The following is an 8,450-nucleotide window of genomic DNA, read 5'->3' on the forward strand; positions in this document are numbered from 1 at the left end:
GAAATAAATAATAACTTTATTATTGCCTCTAGGGAATATTTCCTTCAGTTTCTGTATTTATAGGAATTTTTGGCGTCGGTCTCACGTCAAGGAGGTGCCCGAGGCGTCCACGAGGCAGGACCACTCGCCTGGGGGGCTGGGCGCGCCCCCACCCCCGTGGATGCCCCGGGACTCTCCTGGCCCAACTCTTTTACTCCGGGGTCTTCTTTTGGTCCATAAAAAATTGTCAAAAATTGGCACGTCAATTGGACTCCGTTTGATATTCCTTTTCTGTAAAACTCAAAAACAAGGAAAAAACAGAAACTCGCACTGGGCACTAGGTTAATAGGTTAGTCCCAAAAATCATATAAAATAGCATATAAATGCATATAAAACATCCAAGGTTGATAATATAATAGCATTAATACTTCATAAATTATAGATACGTTGGAGACGTATCAGCATCCCCAAGCTTAATTCCTGCTCGTCCTCGAGTAGGTAAATGATCAAAGAAATAATTTATGAAGTGTGAATGCTAGCAACTGCATAAGTTTCATCAATGATAGTTTCAATCACTTTTTATAACATCATTATATATCATAAAAGTAGCTCATCTTCATAAAACTTTTCATGATCAAGTAACAAGCTATTCACATGTTAAAGTATAGATCATAAACTTTCTTGAAACTAACAAACTATATTCTCAGTCATCAAACAATTGCAATTCATCTTATTTTCAGGAAGGGTCTATGTCAGAGCTTTGGTTTAGCAAACTCCACATACTCAACTATCATTTAATCTTTCACAATTGCTAGCACTCACGTGATATTTATGGGTTCAAAGTTTTAATCGGACACAGAGAAAGATAGGGGCTTATAGATTCGCCTCCCAACCTTTTACCTCAAGGGTAACGTCAACAATAATAGTTCATGATAACTTACATCCAATTGGATATATATATATATATATATGTATATATATATATATATATCAGGATCTTTCCAACACAATGTGCTTGCCAAAGGATAAAATGTAAAAAGGAAAGGTGAAGATCACCATGACTCTTGCATAAGGTAGAAGATAAAAGTAAAAGATAGGCCCTTCGCAGAGGGAAGCAGAGGTTTTCATGCGCTTTTATGGTTGGATGCACAAAATCTTAATGCAAAAGAATGTCACTTTATATTGCCACTTGTGATATGGACCTTTATTATGTAGTCCGTCGCTTTTATTTCTTCCACATCACAAGATCGTATAAACCTTATTTTCTCCACATTAATAGATTATACATATTTAGAGGGCAATTTTTATTGCATGCACCGATGACAACTTACTTGAAGGATCTTACTCAATCCATAGGTAGGTATGGTGGACTCTCATGGCAAAACTGGTTTAAGGAATGTTTGGAAGCACAAGTAGTATCTCTACTTGGTGCAAAGAATTTGGCTAGCATGAGGGGGGAAAAGCAAACTCAACATGTTGGATGATCCAAGACAATATACTTTATTTCGGATATAAGAAAACATAACCCATTACGTTGTCTTCCTTGTCCGACATCAACATTTTAGCATGTAATATTTTAATGAGTGCTCACAATTACAAAAGATTTCCAAGATAGTATATCTATATGTGAAATCTCTCTTCCTTCAATATTCTTTCATGAATTGTTCAAGTGACCAATTCTACGTTTGCTAACTTTTAATAAGTTTACTAACTATACTTATTCTATGTGAAGTCATTACTCCCCATGGTATAAGCATATGAAACATATATAAATTGAGATTTATGATATTCAATTCATTCAACCATTTACTCATTGGATATATGTGAAGCACGTGAGTAATGACAAACTACTCCAAAAAGATATGAGTGAAGGACACTGAGTAGTCAAATAACTAACTAGCCATGGGAGGTTTCTTTTTCATTTAAGATTTCAGATCCAATGATTTTATTCAAACAGCAAGTAGAATTGAAAATATGCTCCAAGCAAAACACATATCATGTGACGAATAAAAATATAGCTCCGAGTAAGGTATACCGATAGTTTTGAAGACTTCCTTGAATATTACCTTGGGGTGCCTTGGTCATCCCGAAGCTTAGGGTCTTTCCACTCCTTATTCTCCTAATATCGATATCTCACCCAAAGCTTGAAAACTTCAATCACACAAAACTTAACGGAACTTCGTGAGATAGGTTAGTATGATAAAGAGTAAACCATTCACCTTGGTATTGTCAAAGACAAAGATCGTAATTTATCTCACACAATGACTACTGTACCATATCATTTCTATAATTTATATTGAGAATATAAGTTATGGAAACTAGGAAACAAGCAAACTATGCAATGAAAACAGAATCTATCAGAAACAGAACAATCTGTAATGATCTGAACACTAACCATACTTCTGCTACTCAAACAATTATGAAATAAATTGGTGGATGCGAGGAATTTGTCTATTAATCTTCTTCAAAAAGAATCAGCACCAAAGCACTCTTCTGTAAAAATGGCAGCTAATCTCGTGAGCGCAAAGTTTCTATTTTTTACAGCAAGATCACATTAACTTTCACCCAAGTCTTCCCAAAGGTCTTACTTGGCACTTTATTGAAAAAAAAGCTATAAAACATGATTACTACAGTAGCTTAATCATGTAAACACACAAAAAACAGTAAGGGTAAATATGGGGTTGTCTCCCAACAAGCGCTTTTCTTTAATGCCTTTTAGCTAGGCATGATGATTTCAATGATGCTCACATGAAAGATAAGACTTGAACATAAAGAGAGCATCATGAAGAATATGACTAGCACATTTAAACCTAACCCACTTCCTATGCCTAGGGATTTTGTGAGCACACAATTTATGGGAACAAGAATCAACTAGCATAGGAAGGAAAAGCAAGTATAACTTCAAAACTTTAAGCACATAGAGAGAAAAACTTGATATTATTGCACTCCTACAAGCATGTATTCCTCCCTCATAATAATTTTAAGTAGCATCATGAATGATTTCAACAATATAACCATCACATAAAGCATTATTTTCATGATCTACAAGCATAGAAATTTTTCTACTCTCCACATAAGCAAAATTCTTCTCATTCGGAATAGCGGGATCACTAGTTCCTAGAGTTGACACTCTTCCAAACCCGCTTTACATGATAGTATTATTCATACTCCAAAAGATATAAGTGAAGTTCATGGAGCTTTCTACAATTAATATAAACTAACCAATGTCTAAGCTCAAAATGTATAAGTGAAGCACACAAAGCATTCTATAAAACCATACTCAAAAGATTTAAGTGAAGCACAAAGAGCAATTCTATAAGATCATAATTAAAAGATATAAGTGAAGCACATGAAGCATTCTATAAATCAATGAAGGGCTATCTCATACTAGCATGGTTCATAAAGGAAGAACAAAAAAAACAAAAGACACAAATCATGTGAATGAAACAAAAACCGAGGTATACCGATAATTGTTGAAGAAGAAAGATGGGATGCCAACCGGGGCATCCCCAAGCTTAGATGCTTGAGTATCCTTATAATATTTACTTGGGGTGCCTTGGGCATCCCCAAGATTGATCTCATGCCTCTCTTTATTCTTCTCACATCGGTAACTCCTCATTCTTCGAACACTTCATCCACAAAGAACTTAACAAAAACTTTGTGAGATCCGTTAGTATAATAAAGCAAATCACTACCTTTAGGTGCTATTGCAAACTCATTCCAATTTCAAATTAGAACTATATCTACTGTATTCCAACTTCACCATGGTTCATACCCCCCGATACTACCAATAGATTCATCAAAATAAGCAAACAACACACGAAAAACAGAATCTGTCCAAAACAGGACAGTCTGTAGTAATCTGAAGGTTTAGTAAACTTATGTATCTCCAACAATTATGAAATAAATTTGAAAATTTGAAAAATTTATACAGAAATAATGTGCAAAAAGTTTCAGACCCATTTGACTTTCCAGTAAAAAATGTAAAATTACGCGCTACAGCCAAAGTTTCTGTTTTTGTTCTGCACAAAGTAAACAAGCAATCTAATCATCCTAAAACCAAAGCTTGGCACATTACCTTTATAATACAATGGATATATATATATATAAGGGGATAATTATTTACATAGAAACTTCCATTATCTACATTGTTTCTGTGAGCATGAACACGAGTGCTCAAGGTCGACCCTCACTTCTTCAATGCATAACTTTCCAATCACTTCTCTTTTTGAAAAACTTTTTAGGCATGAGAGGCAAGTAATTTTTTTGGTATTTTCATTCTTTTAATTTTTTTGTATGTTTCACCCACAACTAAACAGAAACAAAAAGTAAAAACAAAATCTACTTAGTGAAGAAAGCAAACAAGCACACACGAGAATATCAACCCCACGTTATTGCTCCCCGGCAACGGCGCCAGAAAAGAGCTTGATAATCCCCAAGTGCAAGGAATCATCGTAGCAATTTCCAAAGGTGGAAGTGATAAGTATGGAGTGTCGAACCCACAAGGAGCTAAAGGTAAGATCAATATTCTCTCAAGCCCTATCTGCCACTGATACGACTCTACGTACACCGAACGTTTGCTTCCAACTAGCAACGAGAAATAAAGCTAGGTTGTGGGTATGAAGAGGATAACTTTGTATGATATCGGAGAGCTAAAATATAAAAGTAGGTGCTGTTATCATGAAGTTAGAATATGTTACTAAATATTATAAATAGCGAGTGTGGAATAATGGTGGATCGGTGTGCGGAATTGTCCTAGGCAATCGTTAACAAGACCGGTAATCACTATTGCAGTTTCATATGAGGGAGAGGCATAAGCTAACATACTTTCTCTACTTGGATCATATGCACTTATGATTGGAACTCTAGCAAGCATCCGCAACTCCTAAAGATCATTAAGGTAAAACCCAACCATAGCATTAAAGCATCAAGTCCTCTTTATCCCATACGCAACAACCCCCTTACTCGGGTTTGTGTTTCAGTCACTCACGCAACCCACTATAAGCGAATCATAAACGTATTGAAACACCCTATAGCAGGAATCCCTCACGCTTGCGCGACACGGAGGGCACCATAGGACAGCACCAAAGTAAAACATACAACTCATACCAATCTAGATCATCAATCAACCCAAAGACAAAGGATATCTACTCAAAACATCATAGGATGGCAGCACATCATTGGATCATAATATGTGGCATAAAGCACCATGTTCAAGTAGGGATTACAGCAGGGTACGGGAGAGTGGACCGTGTAAAAGAGATGAGGATGGTGATGATGATGGTGATGTTGATGAAGACGATCACCGCGGCGATGATTCCCCTCCCGATGGCACTCCGGGGCCACCGAGAGGGAGGACCAGAGGTTCTCCCCCTTGTGCTTCCTCCTCCATGGCCTCCCCCCCTAGATGGGGAGAGGTTCTCCCTCTGGTCCTTGGCCTTCATGGTGATGATGGACCCTCTGGGATCCTCCTCCATGCCCTCCGGTGATGATGTCCCCCTCCGGCAGGGTGCCAGAGAGGGCCTAGATTGGTTTTCGGTGGCTACGGAGGCTTCTGGCGGCGGAACTCCTGATCTAGGTTAATTTTCCGAGGTTTCTGTATTTATAGGAATTTTTGGCGTCGGTCTCACGTCAAGGAGGTGCCCGAGGCATCCACGAGGCAGGACCACACGCCTGGGGGGGGGGGGCTAGGTGCGCCCCCACCCTCGTGGATGCCCCGGGACTCTCCTGGCCCAACTCTTTTACTCCGGGGTCTTCTTTTGGTCCATAAAAAATCGTCAAAAATTGGCACATCAATTGGACTCCGTTTGATATTCCTTTACTGTAAAACTCAAAAACAAGGAAAAAACAGAAACTGGCACTGGGCACTAGGTTAATAGGTTAGTCCCATAATATAAAATAGCATATAAATGCATATAAAACATCCAAGGTTGATAATATAATAGCATGAATACTTCATAAATTATAGATACGTTGGAGACGTATCAGTCCACATACTCAACTATCATTTAATCTTTCATAGTTGCTAACACTCATGCGGTACCTATGGGTTCAAAGCTTCAATCGGACACAGAGAAAGATAGGGGCTTATAGTTTCGCCTCCCAACCTTTTACCTCAAGGGTAATGTCAACAGTAATACTTTATGATAACCTACATCCGAGTGGATATATATATATCCGGATCTCTCCAGCACATAGTGCTTGCCAAAGGAAAAAGTGTAAGAAGGAAAGGTGATGATCACCATGACTCTTGTATAAGGGTAGAATATAAAAGTAAAAGATAGGCCCTTTGCAAAGGGAAGCAGAGGTTGTCATGCGCTTTTATGCCAGATGCACAAAATCTTAATGCAAAAGAACGTCACTTTATATTGCCGCTTGTGATAAAGAACTTTATTATGCAGTCCGTTGCTTTTATTTCTTCCATATCACAAGTTCGTATAAAGATTATTTTCTTCACACTAATAGATCATACATATTTAGAGAGCAATTTTATTGCTTTCACCGATGACAACTTACTTGAAGGATCTTACTCAATCCATAGGTAGGTATGCTGGAATCTCATGGCAAGACTGGTTTAAGGGATGTTTGGAAGCACAAGTAGTTTCTCTACTTGGTGCAAAGAGTTTGGCTAGCATGAGAGGGAAAGGCAAGCTCAACATGTTCGATGATCTATGATAACATAAATTCTACTCGGATATAAGAAAACATATACCATTATGTTGTCTTCCTTGTCCAACATCAAATTTTTAGCATGTCATATTTTAATGAGTGCTCACTACTACAAAAGATGTCCAAGATAGTATATTTATATGTGAAGCCTCTCTTTCTTTATTACTTTCTATTAATTGCAACAATGACCAAAACTATGTTTGTCAAATCTCAACAACTTTTATTCATCATACTCTTTATATGTGAAGTCATTACTGTCCATAAGGTCAATATATGATCTTTTTATTCTTTCTTTTATTTAATTCCCTCAAGATCATAGAAAGAAAGCAAATCCCTCAACTCAAAGCTACTCTTTATTATATATAACTCACGGACTTGATTACATAGACGGAACATAAAGCAAAACTCAAGGCTAAATCATACTAAAACTTTATCATACTAGATCAAGATAGAACCAAAAGGATCGAACTAAGAAAAACGATAAAGATAAAGGTGTGATGGTGATACGATATCGAGGCACCTCCCCCAAGCTTGGCAGTTGCCAAGGGGAGTGCCCATACCCATGTATTTAGGTCTCTTTCTTCGGAGGTGATGATGTGATATTCTTGGCGATGATGCCCCTCAGGATGCAATTCTCCTCCTCGAACTTATTATTTTGCTGCTTAAGATCCATTATTTCCTTGCGGAGTTTACCTATGATGGCTGGAGCTCCAGTCACCCATGGATGTTTCATAGCTGTTGGGGAAAATGTAACACTCTTTTTCATATTTTCATAAGATAGAAATCTAGCATTAGGAGGGATGACCGAATTTGGTATTGCTGAGCTATGAAGTTCATCCAACATGAATCTATCTTGAAGACGAGAGGTAACTTCTTGATCCTCCTCCGTAGCATCTACTCTCTTCAAGTCAGCCTCCATCTCCTCCTCCATTGATTGCCCAAAGTGGTCAGCTTCGCTGTTTGCTCTTGGTCCAGGCATCGAATGAGAGACACTTCTCTCCACGACTGACTCTTGCGAAGACATCTTGCTCTAAATCTGCTGCAGAAACATCTCAAAACAAGAACATGGGATTTTGACGTGGTACAGTGGTCAAAACCTTCAGGAGATTATATAATGAATTTTTACCAACCAAAAGAAGGATTGCGCAAGAAAACGGAGTCCCGAGGGCACACGAGGTAGCCACAAGTTAGGGGGGCACACCCAGGGGGTAGGGCGCGCCCTCCACCCTTGTGGTCGCCTCGTGTCTCTTTCGGACTACTTTTAATTTTCCTAATTTTTTAAATATTCCAAAACGGAGAAAAATTTCTATTAGAACAATTTTGGAGTTGGTTTACTTACCGTACCACATACCTATTCCTTTTCGGAGTCTGAAACATTCTGGAAAGTGTCCCTTATGTACTCCTCCGGTGTTATGGTATTAATTATATTGGTCTCAACATTTATGGGTGTACTTGAGATATAATGTTTGATTCTTTGACCGTTTACCACCTTCGGGTTAGTGCCTTCGGCGTTGTTGATCTTGATGGCACTGGAACGATAGACCTCCTCGATAATGTAAGGACCTTCCCATTTACAGAGAAGCGTTCCTGCAAAAAATCTTAAACGAGAGTTGTATAGCAAAACATGATCACCTACATTAAACTCACACTTTTGTATCCTTTTGTCTTGCCATCTTTTAACCTTTTCTTTAAACAACTTTGCATTCTCATAGGCTTGGGTTCTCCATTCATCAAGTGAGCTAATGTCAAATAACCTCTTCTCATCGGCAAGTTTGAAATCATAGTTGAGCTCTTTAATAGCC

Source organism: Triticum urartu, chromosome 4 (genome assembly GCF_003073215.2).
Source record: "Triticum urartu cultivar G1812 chromosome 4, Tu2.1, whole genome shotgun sequence".
In the NCBI taxonomy this organism is placed as follows: Eukaryota; Viridiplantae; Streptophyta; class Magnoliopsida; order Poales; family Poaceae; genus Triticum; species Triticum urartu.